The sequence below is a fragment of the Hypanus sabinus genome, chromosome X1 (genome assembly GCF_030144855.1).
Source record: "Hypanus sabinus isolate sHypSab1 chromosome X1, sHypSab1.hap1, whole genome shotgun sequence".
NCBI classification, from domain to species: domain Eukaryota; kingdom Metazoa; phylum Chordata; class Chondrichthyes; order Myliobatiformes; family Dasyatidae; genus Hypanus; species Hypanus sabinus.
This window is the reverse complement of record NC_082738.1, coordinates 14,514,328-14,529,962: the sequence shown is the minus strand read 5'-3', so window position 1 is coordinate 14,529,962 and position 15,635 is coordinate 14,514,328. Positions and strand designations below refer to the sequence as shown.

The 15,635-nt window shown below is 44.0% G+C and overlaps 1 protein-coding gene across 5 annotated transcripts in view; it reads left to right on the top strand.

The window, feature by feature from the left end:
• Positions 1 to 15,635, top strand: part of LOC132384614 (zinc finger CCCH domain-containing protein 10-like) — a 39,847-nt gene that overhangs the window by 20,498 nt on the left and 3,714 nt on the right. For 2 of the 5 annotated variants that reach the window (XM_059955882.1, XM_059955878.1), the window contains exon 1: positions 13,885 to 14,044. The exons of 1 other annotated variant lie outside the window; for it this stretch is intronic. The gene's annotated coding sequence lies outside the window, so the exon portion shown is untranslated. Of the gene's footprint in view, positions 1 to 13,884; positions 14,064 to 15,635 lie in introns of those variants that run through there. 2 more of the 5 variants (XM_059955881.1, XM_059955880.1) reach the window with 2 other exon arrangements.

The window sequence follows — 15,635 nt, the reverse complement described above, 5'->3', positions numbered from 1 at the left end:
TGCGTCCTGCACCTTCCTCATTTTTTCCAGAAACGTACACCATTGCTGCTCTGCTGACATCCCTGCCAGCAGCTCCTTCCAATCTACTTTGGCCAACTTGTCTCTCATACCACTGTAATTTCCCTCCCTTCTCTGAAATACTGCTACATCAGACTTTACTATCAGATTGCAAGTTGAACACAATCATATTGTCATCACTGGTTCCTAAGGGTTCTTTTACCTTAAGCTCCCAAATTGTCCCTGGTTCATTACAGAACACCCAATCCAGTATAGCTGATCCCCTAGTAGGCTCAATGACAAACTGCTCTAAAAAGCCATTCAACAAACTCACTCTCCATTACCAACCTGATTTTCCCAATTGACCTGCATGTTAAAATCTCCCATGACTACCATAACATTGCTGTTTTGACTCACCTTTAGACCAGGTCAGTAAGGGAAGGATAGGGGGGCCAGAAGGTAGATATCAGGGAAAGTATTAAAAGGCAAAATCAAGATAACGGGGGTGATTGGTCAGATAGTCTGAAGTATGTATATTTTAATGCTAGGAATATTATGGGTAAGGGTGATTAAACTTAAAGCTTGGATCAGTACATGGAACTACGAGGTTGTGGGCATTACTGAAATTTAGTTGAGAGAGGGGCAGGAATGGCTGATTAATGTACCAGGTTTTCAAAGTTTTAGAAAAGAATGGAGGAGGAGGTAAAGAGGGGTGGTGTGCACTACTAATCAAGGACAATATCGCAGTTGCACTCGGGATATATAATGGAGGGGTCAGATACAGAGTTCATTTAGGTAGAACTGAGGAAAGGTAGGAAAGGTGCAATCACACTGATGTGATTATACTACAAACCCCCTAATAGCCACCTAGACATTGAGGAATGGTAACGTAATCAGATTAAGGAAATGTGTAAAAATAATTGGGTTGTGGCCAATGGAGATTTCAACTTCCCTAATACAAACTGGGACCTTCTTAGTGCAAGGGGTTTAGATGGGGCAGAATTTGTCAGGTGTATCCAGGAAATTTCTTAAATCAATATGTTGATGGTCCATTGACATGAGGGGCGGTATTGGACCTGGTGTTGGGTAATGAGCCTGGCCAGTTGACTGACCTTTCAGTGGATGAGCAGTTAGGGAACAGTCACCACAACTCCTCAACTTTTTTGTGGAAGAATTTTTAATTGAAGTCAGTTAAATTATGAGGGCATTAGGCTGGAGCTAAGGCTGGGAATACCTTTTCTCTGGCACTCTATATCAGACGTGGAGGGTGTTTAAAGATCAATTGCACCGAGTACAGAAGGGGTATGTTCCTATCAGAAGGAAGGATGGGGATGGAAAGATAGAGAACCTTGGATGTCCAGAGAGATAATTAATTTAGTCAAGACGAAAAGGAATGTATGTAAAGCTTCAGAAGTTAGGGTCAAAAGAAGCACATGAGGAGTATAAGGAAGCCAGAAAAGAACTAAAGGGAATTAGAAAAGCCAGGAGGAACCATGGAAAGCCCTTGGTAAGTAGGATCAAGGTGAACCCCAGTGCATTCTACACGTACATCAAGAGCAGGAGGGTGGAACCACTCAAGCATGAAGGGGGAAGCATTTGCTTGGATGTGGAGAATGTGAGTGAGGTACTTAATGAGCACTTCAGTAATTCCCAAAGAAAAGGATGTAGGGGACCAGGATATCAGTGCTGTGTGAATATATATATGAGGGTGTTTAGAGGTCAAGGAAGAAGCAGTGTTGGACTTCCTAGTGAATATTAAGGTGGATAAGTCCCCAGGGCCTGATGGGATTTACCCCGGGTTATTGAAGGAGGCAGGAGACTAGAATGCTGGGTCTTTGCCTACAACCTTCGTGCCCTCTCTAGCCATAGGCAAGGTCCCAGAGGATTGGTGGGTGACTAATGTTGTACATCTATTCAAGAAGGGAAAATTCAACAAGGGAAAATCCTATGAACTGTTGACCAGCGGGTCTCATGTCAGTTGCAGGGAAATTGCTGGTGGAATTTCTTGGGGATAGGAAATATGAGCACTTGGAAACCCATGCTCTAATTAGGAAGAGCCAGCATGGCTTTATGTGTGGCAGGTCATGCCTTACCAACTTGATTGAGTTTTTTTGACAAGGTGACGAGAGGTTGATAAGGATAGCGCAGTGGATATTGTCTGTATGGATTTTAGTAAGGTGTTTTGCAAAGTCCCTCATTGGAGGCTCACCCAGAAGATTAAGGTGCATGGGGTCCACAGCGAATTAGCTGTTCGGATTCAGAACTGGCTTGCGCCTCGAAGACAGGGCAGTGGTTGAAGAGACTTGTTTGAGCTGGAGCTCTGTAAGTAGAAGTAGTGGTATTCTGCAGGGATCTGTGCTGGAACCTTTGCTGTTTGTGGACCCTCCTTATCCGTGGGGGATTGGTTCCAGGACCTCCCGCAGATACCAAAATTCGCGGATGCTCAAGTCCCTTATTTAACATGTATCAGTGCGGTGGTCTTTAGGACCCAGTGGAACCCTGGACTTTATTTAACATGTCTCCGTGCGGTGGACATTAGGACATGGCGGCACAGCTCTGAATCTGCAGTGTTTCTGTTCATGAAAATAATCACGATCGCGATTGAAAATAAGGTGGAAGTAATAAAGCGATTGGAAAGAGGTGAAATGCCATTGGTCATTGGAAAAGCGTTAGGCTACAATCGGAACAATTTTAATGGAGAATGTGAAAGGCCCTGCCCCGATGAAAGCTACAATTATTACTAAGCAACGCAGTGGTTTAATTATTGAAATACGTATGTTTCTTAAGTGTTTTATATGCATAGAAAGGTAAAATATATACTGTATACTAAGAAAAACGTTTGACTAACTGACGCTAAATAATACCGGATATACCTGTTCCGGCTTCAAATCTGATTTAAAGACAGACTCAGGAACAGAACTCGTTCATAATCTGGAGACTGCCTGTACTTTTAAGTCATTTCTAGATTACTTATAACATTTAATACAATGTAAATGCAATTTAAATAGTTCTACTGTATTTTTTAAGGAATAATGACAAGAAAAAATAGTCTGTACATGCTGAAGCACGAGTGCTGGAGAGGGAACTTCCGGGTTTTCTGGATCCGCGGTTAGTTGAATCCACGCATACGGAATCCGCGGATAAGGAGGGCCGACTGTATATAAATGACCTGGATGAAAATGTAGAAAACTGGCAAAGAATACAACACAATATAGATCATTTGTAGATATGAGCAGAGAAATGGCAAATGGAGTTTAACCCAGATAAATGTGAGGTGTTGCACCTTGGTAGGGCAAATGCAAGGAGAAAGTGCATTGTCAAAGACAAGATCCTTAACAGTGTTGCTAAGCAGAGGGATCCTGGGATCCAAGTTCATAGCTCCTTGAAAGTGGTTACAAAAGTCAATAAGGTGATTAACAAGGCTTATGGATGCTTGCTTTTATTAGTCAAGGCATTGAGTTCAAAAGTCAGGAGGTTATGTTGCAACTTTTTAAAACTCTGGTTAGGCCACATCTGGAGTATTGCATACAGTTTTGGTTACTCCACTATACCTGTCATTGCTGTTCCACTGTTTTTTCTGCTAGGATATCGGTCCAGTTAACTTTGGCCAGCTTCTCCCTCATGGCTCCATAGTCTCCTTTCTTCAACTGCACCACTGACACCTCCGATCTGCCCTTACCCTTCTCAAATTGCAGGTAAAAACTTAACATATTATGGTTACTACCTCCTAATGGCTCCTTTACTTCAAGATAGCTTATCAAATCCTGTTCATTACCCAACACTAAATCCAGAATAGCCTTGTCCCTGGTTGGATCTCGTACAAGCTGTTCCAAGAATGCATCCCGTAGGAACTCTACAAACTCCCTATCCTGTGGTCCAGCACCAACCTGATTCTCCCAGTTCACCTGCATGTAAATCCCCCATAACTACTGCGACATTACCTTTGCCACATGCCAATGTTAACTCCCTATTCAACTTGCATCCAATATCCATGCTACTGTTTGGTGGCCTGTAGACAACACCCATTAGGGTCTTTTTGCCCTTACTGTTCCTCAGTTCTATCCACACAAACTCTACTTCTCCTGATCCTATGTCTCTCCCCCCCCCCCCCCCGCAAAGGACTGAATCTTATTCCTCACCAACAGGGCCACCACACCCCCTCTGCCCACATTTCTGTCCCTACGATAGCACGTATACCCTTGTACATTCATTTCCCAGGTCTGATCTCCCTGCAGCCATGTCTCTGTTATCCCAACAACATCATAGTTACCCATTCGCACCTGGGCTTCAAGCTCATCTGCCTTATTTCTGACACTTCGTGCATTCAGATATAGAATTTTTAGCCCATTTCTCCTCTCTCTGCTTGAATCACTGCCTATTGTGCTTAACCCAGCTCCCCGAACTCCCATCGGGCTATACGCCCCTTCAATTTTGTTGTCCTTCCTAAATTTACTTATTCTTTCTGCTGTTACGTATTCAGGCAACAATAAATATATGAGTTCGGCAAGGGTTTCTTATAACAAACAACACGTTTATTAAACACAGAAAACAAACCCCCCCCAAAAGTAAACAAACACTACCGTAACCGGAAACAGCTGCTGAGCGGCTGTTCAAACAGTTCGTAAAGTGATATTCCAAAACAGTTCTTAAAGTGGTATTCCAAAACAGTTCTTTAAAGTGGTATTCCAAAACAGTTCTTAAAGTGATATTGCCAAAAGTTCGATATGCTCACAGTCCATTTAAAAGGAGAGACTTTACAGGACGATTTAGGTTCTCTTTCACGTCGCTTGCTTTGATCCCCGATGTCGAACTTCCCACGAAGAATTTACGAAACCAGAACGGCTTAAAGGCACTGACCTTTCCTTCCTCAGTATCCTCAATCCTTTCTGGTAAACCCAGGGATTAACACGAAGATAGTCAACGAAATCCTTCCAAATAAGGATCAAACAAAGGTCGCCCCCGTTTCACCGTAGAAAGCGATTCTCCTCGATCTTTAACTTCCAACCTTGAATCTTCACTCTCCTTTAATTCCCTCGAACTAACAGAATCATAAAGAACCTGTTGGCATTAACCTTTTAAACTTTAGGCATTAAATAAAAACTTCATCCTTCAACTAAACTGCGTCATCACTTCAAACACGCAGTGGCATGAAGTCAACTTGGCAAATCCAGCCACGAACTGCCCCTCCTCACAGGGTGGGGTCTACCTTTTATAACCTGTTAAAAAAAAACCGTCACATGATCTCTACTGGCGGGAAAATGACGTCATTCCACCATCACAAGACCATCACCTCAAGTCCAGTACAGCTTCAACCCCAGTCACATGACAAGGGCACCACTGTCATGTGTCACGAGTACGTAACACTGCACATTTAACTCCATGTTCCGTCAGACCATCCCTCTGTACATGTGTCCTTATCACTTGTTCCTCCTCACCTTTCTCTACTACACACTTAATATTCTGGAACTGTGTAGTCCCCACCTGTCCTTTATTCTTCCTCTCGCTATCCTCTCTCGCATTCTGGATCCCTGCCCCCTGCAAATTTAGTTTAAACCCCCCCCCCCCCGAGAAGCACTAGCAAATTTTCCTGCAAGAATGTTAGTACCGCTCCAGTTCAGGTGTAAACCGGCCCGTCGGAACAGATCCCACCTTCCCTGGAACAAAGCCCAATTATCTAAAAACCTGAAGCCCTTCCCTCCTGCACCATCCTCTCAGCCACGTATTAATCTGTTTAATCCTTCTGTTCCTTGCCTCACTCACACCTGGCACAGGTAGCAATCCTGAGATTGTTACCCTGGAGGTCCTGCCCTTCAGCTTTGCACCTAACTCCCTGAACTCACTACGCAGGACCCCCTCCCTCATCCTACCCACGTCATTGGTCCCTACATGGACCACAACATCTGGGTTCTTGCCCTCCCTCTCGAGAATAACCTGCACCCGATTTGAGATGTCCCGGACCCCGGCACCAGGGAGGCAACATACCATCCGAGACTCCCGATCTTCCCCACAAAATCTCCTATCCGCTCCCCTGACTATAGAATCCCCTATCACTACCACTTTCTTCTCTTCCCTCCTCCCCTTCCTAGTCGAGGGTCCAACCTCAGTGCCAGAGACAGGACCACTGTAACTTGTTCCTGGTAGGTCATCCCCACCAACAGTATCCAAAACGGTATACTTATTGTAGATGGGAATGGCCACAGGGGTGCTCTGCTCTCTCTGTCTGCTCCCCCTGCTTCTCTTGACTGTCACCCATTTGCCCACCTCCTGTCTTTTCGGTGTGACTACCTCCCGATAACTCTTATCTATCTCTGACTCTGCCTCCCGAATGATCCGTAGTTCATCCAGCTCTTGCTCCAATTCCCTAACTCGGTCTGATAGGAGCTGCAGCTGGATGCACCTATTGCAGGTGTGGTCATCAGGGACAACTGTGTTGACCCTGACCTCCCACATACGGCATACGGAGCACACCACTGCTCTAACTGTCTTCCCCCATTACCTGATCCCAGATTAGTCAGAATAAATGAAAAAAGTACCTACTGACCTTACCTTTTTTACCTCAGCAAGCACGTACTCGGGCTCACTGATTTCCACTCACCGAAGCCCGCTGAGCCAAAGCCCAGCACTCTGCTGCCCGCACCTAAAAGAGGGCCTCTTTTTAAACCCCGCGCTCACCGCTGATGTCACCCGCGCCTGCGCAGTTTTACCTTCCTCCTCAGGTACTGTCCAGGTAGGTCCGACGGTCTTGGCCTACCTACAACAGCCGATCCTCTGATCTTCTGTCGACCTCTAGCACTCCTTGCTCCCACTCCGTCTCCTGCACACTCCGCTGCCCGCTCCTGAAAGTGGGCCTCTTTTTAAACCCCGCGCTGGCCGCTGACGTCACCCGCGCCTGCGCAGTTTTACCTTCCTCCTCAGGTACTGTCCAGGTAGGTCTGACGGTCTCGGCCTACCTACAACGGCTGATCCTCCGATCTCCAGCCACCTGTCGACCTCGAGCACTCCTTGCTCCCGCTCCACTGCCCGCACCAGCACTTAAATCTTATAAAGGTTTATAAGATTATGAGAGTCATAGATAGACACTAGAATACTACAGCACAGTACAGGCCCTTCGGCCCTCGATGTTATGCCGACCCATATATTCCCTAAAAAAAAGTACTAAACCCACACTACCCCGTAACCCTATTTTTCTTTCATCCATGTGCCTGTGCAAGAGGCTCTTAAAAAACCCCTAATGTTTTAGCCTCCTCCACCATCCCTGGCAAGTCATTCCAGGCACCACCCACAACCCTCTCTGTAAAAAAAAACCCCGATGTCTCCCCTAAACTTCCCTCCCTTAACTTTGTACATATGCCCTCTGGTGTTTGCTGTTTGTGTCCTGGGAAATAGGTACTGGTTATCTACCCTATCTGTGCCTATCATAATCTTGTAGACTTTATCAAGTCCCTTCTCATTCTTCTACGCTCCAAAGACAAAAGTCCCATCTCTGCTAATTTGCCTCATAAGACTTGGTTTCCAATCCAGGCAACATCCTGGTAAATCTCCTCTGCACCCTCTCCATAGTTTCCACATCCATCCTATAATGAGGTGACCAGAACTGAACATGATACTCTTAAGTGTGGTCTCACTAGAGATTTGTAGAGTTGCAACATGACTGCTCTACTCTTGACTTCAATCCCCCTATTAATGAAGCCTAGCATCCCATAGGCCTTCTTAACTATCCTATCAGCCTGTGCAGCGACTTTGAGGGATGTATGGATTTGAACCCCAAAGACCCTCTGTTCACCCACACTCTTAAGTAACCGACCATTAACCCTGTACTCAGCCCTCTGGTTTGTCCTTCCAAAATGCATCACCTCACACTTATCCGGATTGAACTCCATCTGCCACTTTTCTGCCCAACTCTGCATCCTGTCTATATCCTCTTGTAACCTTAGACAACCTACAGCTTCATCCATATCTCTCCAATCTTTGTGTCATCCGCAAACTTACCCATCCTTCCGCCTCTTCATCCAGGTCATTTATAAAAATCACAAAGAGCAGGGGTCCCAGGACAGATCCTTGCAGCACTCCACTAGTACCCGACCTCCAGGCAGAATACTTTCCTTCCACTACTACCCTCTGCTTTCTTCCTGTAAGCCAATTTTTTATCCGAGCAGCCAAGGTTCCACTGATCCCATGCCTCATGACTTTCTGGATGAGTCTCTCCTGGGGGACCTTGTCAAATGCCTTGCTAAAATCCATGTAGACCACATCTACCGCCCTACCCTCATCAATTTCTTTTGTTAACCTCTTCAAAAAACTCAATTAGGCTCATGAGGCACGACCTTCCCTTCACAAAGTAATGTTGACTATCCTTGAGTAGATAGTACTTCTCCAAATGCTCATAGATCCTACTCTTAAGAATCCTTTCCAATAGTTTGCAGACCACTGACGTAAGACCTACCGGTCTATAGTTCCCAGGATTTTCCGTTACCTTTTTTAAACAAGGGAATTACATTTGCCATTCTCCAATCCTCCCCTGCAGCTAAAGGGGATTCAAAGATCATCGCTACTGCTCCAATGATCTCTTCTCTCAGTTCCCACAGCAACCTAGGATATATCATGTCCGGCCCTGGGAATTTATCAATCTTGATAGTTTTTAAGAAGATTCAACACTACTTCTTCCTTAATCTCCACATTGTCCAGCACACAGGCCTGTTCTATTTCGACCTCACCCTGATCAAGGTCCTTTTCACTTGTGAATACTGAAACAAAGTATTCATTTAGGGCCTCCCCAACCTCCTCTGCCTCCAGGCACATGTTGCTTTCTTTATATCCTTTAGTGGCCCCACCTTCATTCTTGTCATCCTTTTGTTCACATATGCATAGAATGGCTTGGGGCTCTCCTTAATCCTACATGCAAAGTCCTTCTCATGTCCCCTTCGAGCTCTCCAAAATCCTTTCTTAAGCTCCTTCCTGGTTACCCTATATTTCTCATGAGCCCTTCCTGCTTCTTATATCTAACATATGCTTCTTTCTTCCTCTTGACGGGTTGCCCCTCATGTTTTGTCAGCCACGGTTCCCTTTTCCTACCCTTTTTTCCTTGGCTCAGTGGGACAAACCTATCCTGAACCGAGCACAAGTGGTCCCTAAACTTCCTCCACATTACTTCTGTGCTTTCACCCATGAACATCTGTTTCCAATTTACTCTGGCTAGTTCCTGCCTCATCCCTTCATAGTTAGCTCTTTCCCAGTTACGCACTTTTCCATTTTGTCTGTTTTTATCCTTTTCCATAGCTATGCTGAAGCTAAGGGAGTTGTGGTTTCTCTCACCAAAATGCTCCCCCACCAAGAGGTCTGCCACCTGACCAGGTTTATTACCCAGAACTAGATCCAGTATGGCCTCTCCTCACGTCGGCCAGTCCACGTACTGTGTAAGGACCTTGAACGTACTTGACAAATTCAGCCCCATCTATCCCCCTTGAAGTCAGGAGGTGCCAGTCAATTTGAGGGAAGTTGAAATCACCCATAACTACAACCCCATATTTCCTGCACCATTCTAAAATCTGCCTGCTTATCTGCTCCTTGGTGTCCCGAGGGCTATTTGGGGACCTATAGACGACTCCCAGCACAGTGATTGATCCCTTCCTATATCTGACTTCCACCCACACTGACTCCATGGACACTTCCTCTGCAGTGTCCTCCCTTTCTACAGCCGTGATACTATCCCTGACCAGTAATGCTACTCCCCTCACCACCCTTTTCTATTCCCATCCTATTCCTCTTAAAACACCTAAACCCCGGTACCTGCATCAGCCAATCCTGCCCTTCCTCCAGCCAGGTTTCAGTAACAGCCACAACATCATAGTTCGACGTACCGATCCAGGCTCTAAGTTCATGCCCTTTATTCCTAATACTCCTAGCGTTAAAATAGACACATTTCAACCCCTCTAACTGGTTACATTTCTGTTTTGTCCCCTGCCTGTCTTTCCTCACCAACTCAGAACACATAGCATTATGCCCTTGTCCTTCTACCCTAATATCTGCACTCACATTCTGATTCCCCCCCCCCCCCCCCCGCCAAACTAGTTTTAAACCCTCCCCAACAACTTTAGCAAACCTGCCCAGAGTGGACACAGAGTATCTGTTTCCCAGGGTTGAAATGTCTAAACCCAGAGGCCATGTCTTGAAAGTGAGAGGAGGTAAGTTCAAAGGGGATGTGAGGGGTAAGTATGTTGTGAGTTACTCAGAGTTGTGGATGCCTGGATGCACTGCCTGGTATGGTGGTAGAGGCAAAAATGTTAGAGGCTTTTAAGAGATGTTTAGATAGGCACCTGGGTGTAAGGAAGGTGGGGGGATATGGACATGGTGTAGATAGGAGGGATTAGTGTTTGGGTGTTATTGATTTGCTTTTTAGCTGGTTCAACACAACATTGTGGTCCGAATGGCCAGTTCCCGTGCTATACTGTTCCTGTGCTGTACTGTTCTATGTTCAATCACATTTCTTCCCCATTCTGAATAACAATGCTTCAAAGCATTGAATAAATCCTGAACTGTTGTATCATTTCATGTCAGCACATTTCGGTATGCTCATGGCATATGGGTGGTTTAACATTCACGACTAAGTTTTGACAACCTCAGTTGCTTGGACTGTAGTGGTGCATGACCTTTGAAAGCAATGTATTCACGAAATCCACAACAGGGAAATTTTAAACTCTCCAGTGTATTAAGTGAACTATAACGAATAAAGTATTTTGTGAAGTAACGCTTAGTGTATTTAATTCGTTATATTTTTACAGCAGTTCAATTTCAGTGTGAAGAATTGGTTGCTTAACATCTTGTAATTGGAAGGGACACTCGATTTCAAATGGAAAACTTGGTGTGGCTGCTATCCCTTTACTTCCTTTGTTTGAACCGTTCATGTCCTATTATATCTTAAGTCACACGGTTTGGTGCCTTATGTACTGTAATTGTTAACGTGCCTCGATGATTTCAAGAACAAAGGTAGTGGTACGGGGTGGGGGGGGGGGGGCGCCATTTTAAATAAGTTTTTCGGGCCGCGGCTTTCACCGCTATGTTTACAAAATGGCGCCTGAGACTATTGTGCTTGATTGACGTGTAATTTCGCCAATGGTGCGGCCGTCTTCGGACCTTCGTTTTGAAGAAGCTCGAGTTTGTTTTACAGTCGTTTGCTTCGAAGGCTGATTAAACTGCGCACAGTTTGAGGCTGCTTTAATGCGCGTAATTAAGATCCGGAGCTTTGGATTTTTCTCTGGTGCTGGTTTTTTCCTGTATGTGATCCTTGTGTTGAACATTGTCTCTCAGAAAATCGGTGTGCTCCAACTTTTATCTTCCTTTTTCGATTATGCATGCCTCCAATACGGAGCTACTGCCATGATTTTAAATTACTAAATGTTCCGAATAGTGGTTAACTTCATTTCTACCACGGAATTAGTTACTAGGCTGTGATTACCGAGAATAGATTGTGTAAATCTTTTCAACAAGCATTTTGTTTGGAAAGAAATCATATAGAGTGTGGTTAAAAACAATTATGAAATCTATCATGCAGCTATATTTTTGGCCAATGAACTGACCGCATTTTACGCACAATCAAAGGCAGTGAATTAATGAGAAGTGTACTTCTGAACTATGTTCTTTCAAATTAAGCTGTTTTGAAAGTCATTGTATTAATGTATCTATATGAAATTCTATTAAAAACCTAACTTCACTCCGAAAACGCTACCTCTCATTTTGTTTTAGATTCTTCCTTCAGACTTCCCAACCCAGTGGGAATATGTTTCTCATCCACTCTTATGTGTTCCTCTTAATCATTCAAATTGCCATCACACTTGATTCCAGAGGATACAAGTCTCCACTTTGTAATTTATCGTACTTTAAGCTTGAGTATCCATGTGTACTGGTAAATGTATTATGGTAAAGCCACTCTGCACTCACCAAAACCAATATATCCACAGTTGGCACAGATGTGATGCATGGAAGGACCAATTTTTGTGCTGTATTGGTCTATGACTCTTTACAATTATTTAAACATTGACAGAGACAAATGGGAACATGGATACAATGCTGGAAGAACTCAGCAAGTCAGGCAGCATCTATAGCGGGCAATAAAGGACACTGATGAACGGTCTCAGCCCAGAACGTTGACTGCTTATTGCCATCCACAGATGTTGCCTGACTTTTTGAGTTCATCCAGCATTTCTGTGTGGTGCTCAAGATTTTTAGAATCTGCAGAATCTCCTATGTCTGTTAAAAGTATTGAGTGCATTTTTATATCACCAGCAGTTTTGAGCAATGGTTTGGAGTAACTCAAAGCCATTCATCCAGAAACAGCAAAGAGAGTAACATTGCTCAAAAGCCTTATAATTGAGCTGTACTAACCAAAAGGTCCCACTTTTGATCAAAATGAGATGGTCTCAATTGAGGTGGGGTTAAAGCAGAACTGGGTAGATAAGTGAAAATGCAGATGGGACTTTGATACTGTTTAATTGAGGTGACTAGCTTTCAAGCTTGGAAGTTTATGTCAGAGGGGTGATTTTGCTATGACCTAGTTTTGATGGTATCTTGCCCACCATTCTGTAGATTGGGGCGGCACAGTGGCGTAGTGGTTAGCACAACGCTTTACAATCCCTGGGTTTAATCCCCCCCGCTGCCAGTGAAGAGCTTGCATGTACTCCCTGTGACTTGTGTGGGTTTCCTCCAGGTCCTCCGGTTTCCTCCCACAGTCCAAAGATGTACGGGATGGTAGGTTAATTGGTCATTGTAATTTGTCTTGTGATTAGGCTAGGATTAAATCAGGGGTGATGCTGGGTGGTGCAGTTCATAGGGCCAGTTCCACACTGTATTTCAATAAATATACACACCGCTAAATTTGCTTGACTTTCCCTGTTGTGCTGTGTCGGTCTTTAATATTATTCCCACCTTGCATAGTTAAGTCTTTATAATTATAGGCATCACCATCCAGCATTGAGAAGTTGGCACTCCAGGAAAGTCATTTTTTCCCCAGAGAAAATCCAAAAATAAATCCTAAACCACAACAACTTTGTGAGCTTATTTTTTTGACCACAAGTTCTTTCTCCACTCCCTCCACAATATTGCAGATCACTTTAACTCCTTCTCACTTGCACATAGTTCATCTATCCTCTGCCTTCTCTATGCTACAGAGACCCAATTCACATTGGAGGAACATGTCATATTCTGTTTGGTAGCATTCCACACATGCTTTCCTGCCCAACAACTTTTCTTTTATCATTACCCCTCCTATTGTAGTCTCTGACCCGTCCCGTGTATTGCTGCTTAGACCATAAGACATAGGGGCAGAATTAGGCAATTCGGCCCATCAAGTCTGCTTTGCCATTTTATCATGGCTAATCAATATTCCCTCAGCCCCAATCTCCTGCCTTTTTCACATCCTGACAAATCAAGAACCTTCGCCTTAAATACACCCTCCACAACCGCCTGTGGCACCGAATTCCACAGGTCTACCACACTCTCTGGGATACGGGAACTCACCTCATCTCCATTCTAAATGGTCGTCCCTTTATTGAGACCCCCTCCCCCATAGGAAGCATCCTCTCCATATCCGCTCTGTCCAATTCGCCTGTCACGCATTTATCTGTCGAATCATCCTAGTTTGATTTGGGCTGTCAAAAATATGCATTTTCATTTTTCCATGTATTTGCATAGTGTGGAAGGATTGGTTATGTTATATTTTAAAATTCTAGTAAAAACATCGGCATTCCAGATTTAATCCAAGAGCGACTGGCTGGTTAAACAGCTTAATGAAAATAAAGAATGGCGCATTTTCTAAACCGGTACACGTTAAAGTGTCCGATCCGATTCGGAATTAGTATTTGATGTATACCATTGAGTCGCAGTGGGCAGACGCTCTGTTTACAATCAAAGGCGACTGGGGTTTCTCTTGGCTCGGAGGACCAGGGTTGATGCTCTTTGTCATGAAGTTCCCCTTGACTGGGAGGACTTGCGTAGAGCCTCTTTGTGTCGGAGCTGTGAGGCAAGGAGCTGAGCCGAACTGAACTGTATTGTATAGGTAAACCCATCCCTGGTTTGTGAGTTTTAATACACGTTAAATTTCGGGTTCGGTGGCATCATTCTCTAAGATTTGAATGTGTATACCTTGTACGGATAGGGTCCGGGTTTGTCTGCAGGCCGGGCGTCATTTTAATTTCTAGCAGGAAGTCGAGGCCTAAAGGCGCCATTACAGCCTGAGATCCAGGGAGCGTGTTAGTGAGGTGAAATCTAGAGAGGTTGACTCCGTTGCTCGTCAAATCGTATTCATAGGAGGGGAAACGATGAAAGATGAAAACTACTATCGAATAAAGTACATTATTTGGTTGCGTGACACAGGATATAACCAGCCGCTTGTGGGGGGGGGGGAGGGGCAAAGAATAATGTTTTTTGTTTTTACATATACTGCTTGTACTGATTTCAAAGCTGTTATGGATCCGTTTAATATTTCACGGAAGACTAGAATTGCAATTCTTTGTGCTCAGTTGCAGTTGGAATGTGAGGGAAGGCATATGCGTTTAGCTATTTGCTAAATATTTTAATTAAGTGAGTAATTTTTAAAATGTGTTCGTTCTCTTGTTTGTTTTAACCGATTGTCTAGCTCATATTGCTCGAATTGTTTGAGATTTTTGAGTGAGGATTTGATTGTTCAAGTATTGTTTCCCGACGAAGCAAGTGGAAGCCTAGTAGCCCTGTGTGGAAAAAGATGGTAGTGAATTCAAGTGTACAATTCAGGAAATGTTACATTGTCTATAATTTGTATATCAAAGTCCAGAAGTATCACATTGAAGTGCAAATGTTTACTATTGTATTGTTAGTAAATTATAACTCCTTTAAAGGAAAACGCTAATGCCCCACGTTTGAAAGAAAATAGTATCAATGGAAGGCCAAACTTGGAATCCTGGCAGAGTCTGATTTTGCCTGTTTTGACATGCTTGCCTCAAAACAACCTAGTGTATTTTTCTTGAAGTCTATGTCATTTGTTGAGGCCAGGTGGCTCTCATTGAAGTCTCCTGATGACTTTCAGAATTGCATGCACTAGTCTTAATTTATAGGGCAGCTCGGTAGTGAGCTCCTGAATAGTTTTCACACTTCTGAAATCTTTCTTTTTAGGTGCAGGGAGTAAATGAGTACTGCTTTAGCTAAGCTAGTTATTTAAGTGATACAGCTTTGCTGTGCAAGTTTTTTTTTGAAACAAAAAATGAGTGAGTGCTTCAAACTTTCCTTTAACAAGTGCATTTCCTCAGCTAAAAGTGGACTACTGTCATTCTGAATGAAGCTGGCACTGTTGGGAAATCATCACACTTTTTTGCGTATAGTTTTGTCATTCCATCTTGAATGCATTTTTAAAGTTATAGTGCTGCATCAGGAATTGTTCTGTTCTGGCATGGCCCACATAACTCAAAAGTTTGAAAACGTCATGATCCTGAAAATGCAGAGCACTTTTTACGCGCACCTGACTTATGGATCTGACATTCATATGTGACTTACATTCTCTCCCCCCCCCCCCCCCCCCGTGCAAACAAAGGTATTGCACAGATTTCTTTGCTGTCATTTGATTTTTTGCTACTGCAACCTCTAATTTCAGTGTTTTATGGAATGCGCAACAGTTA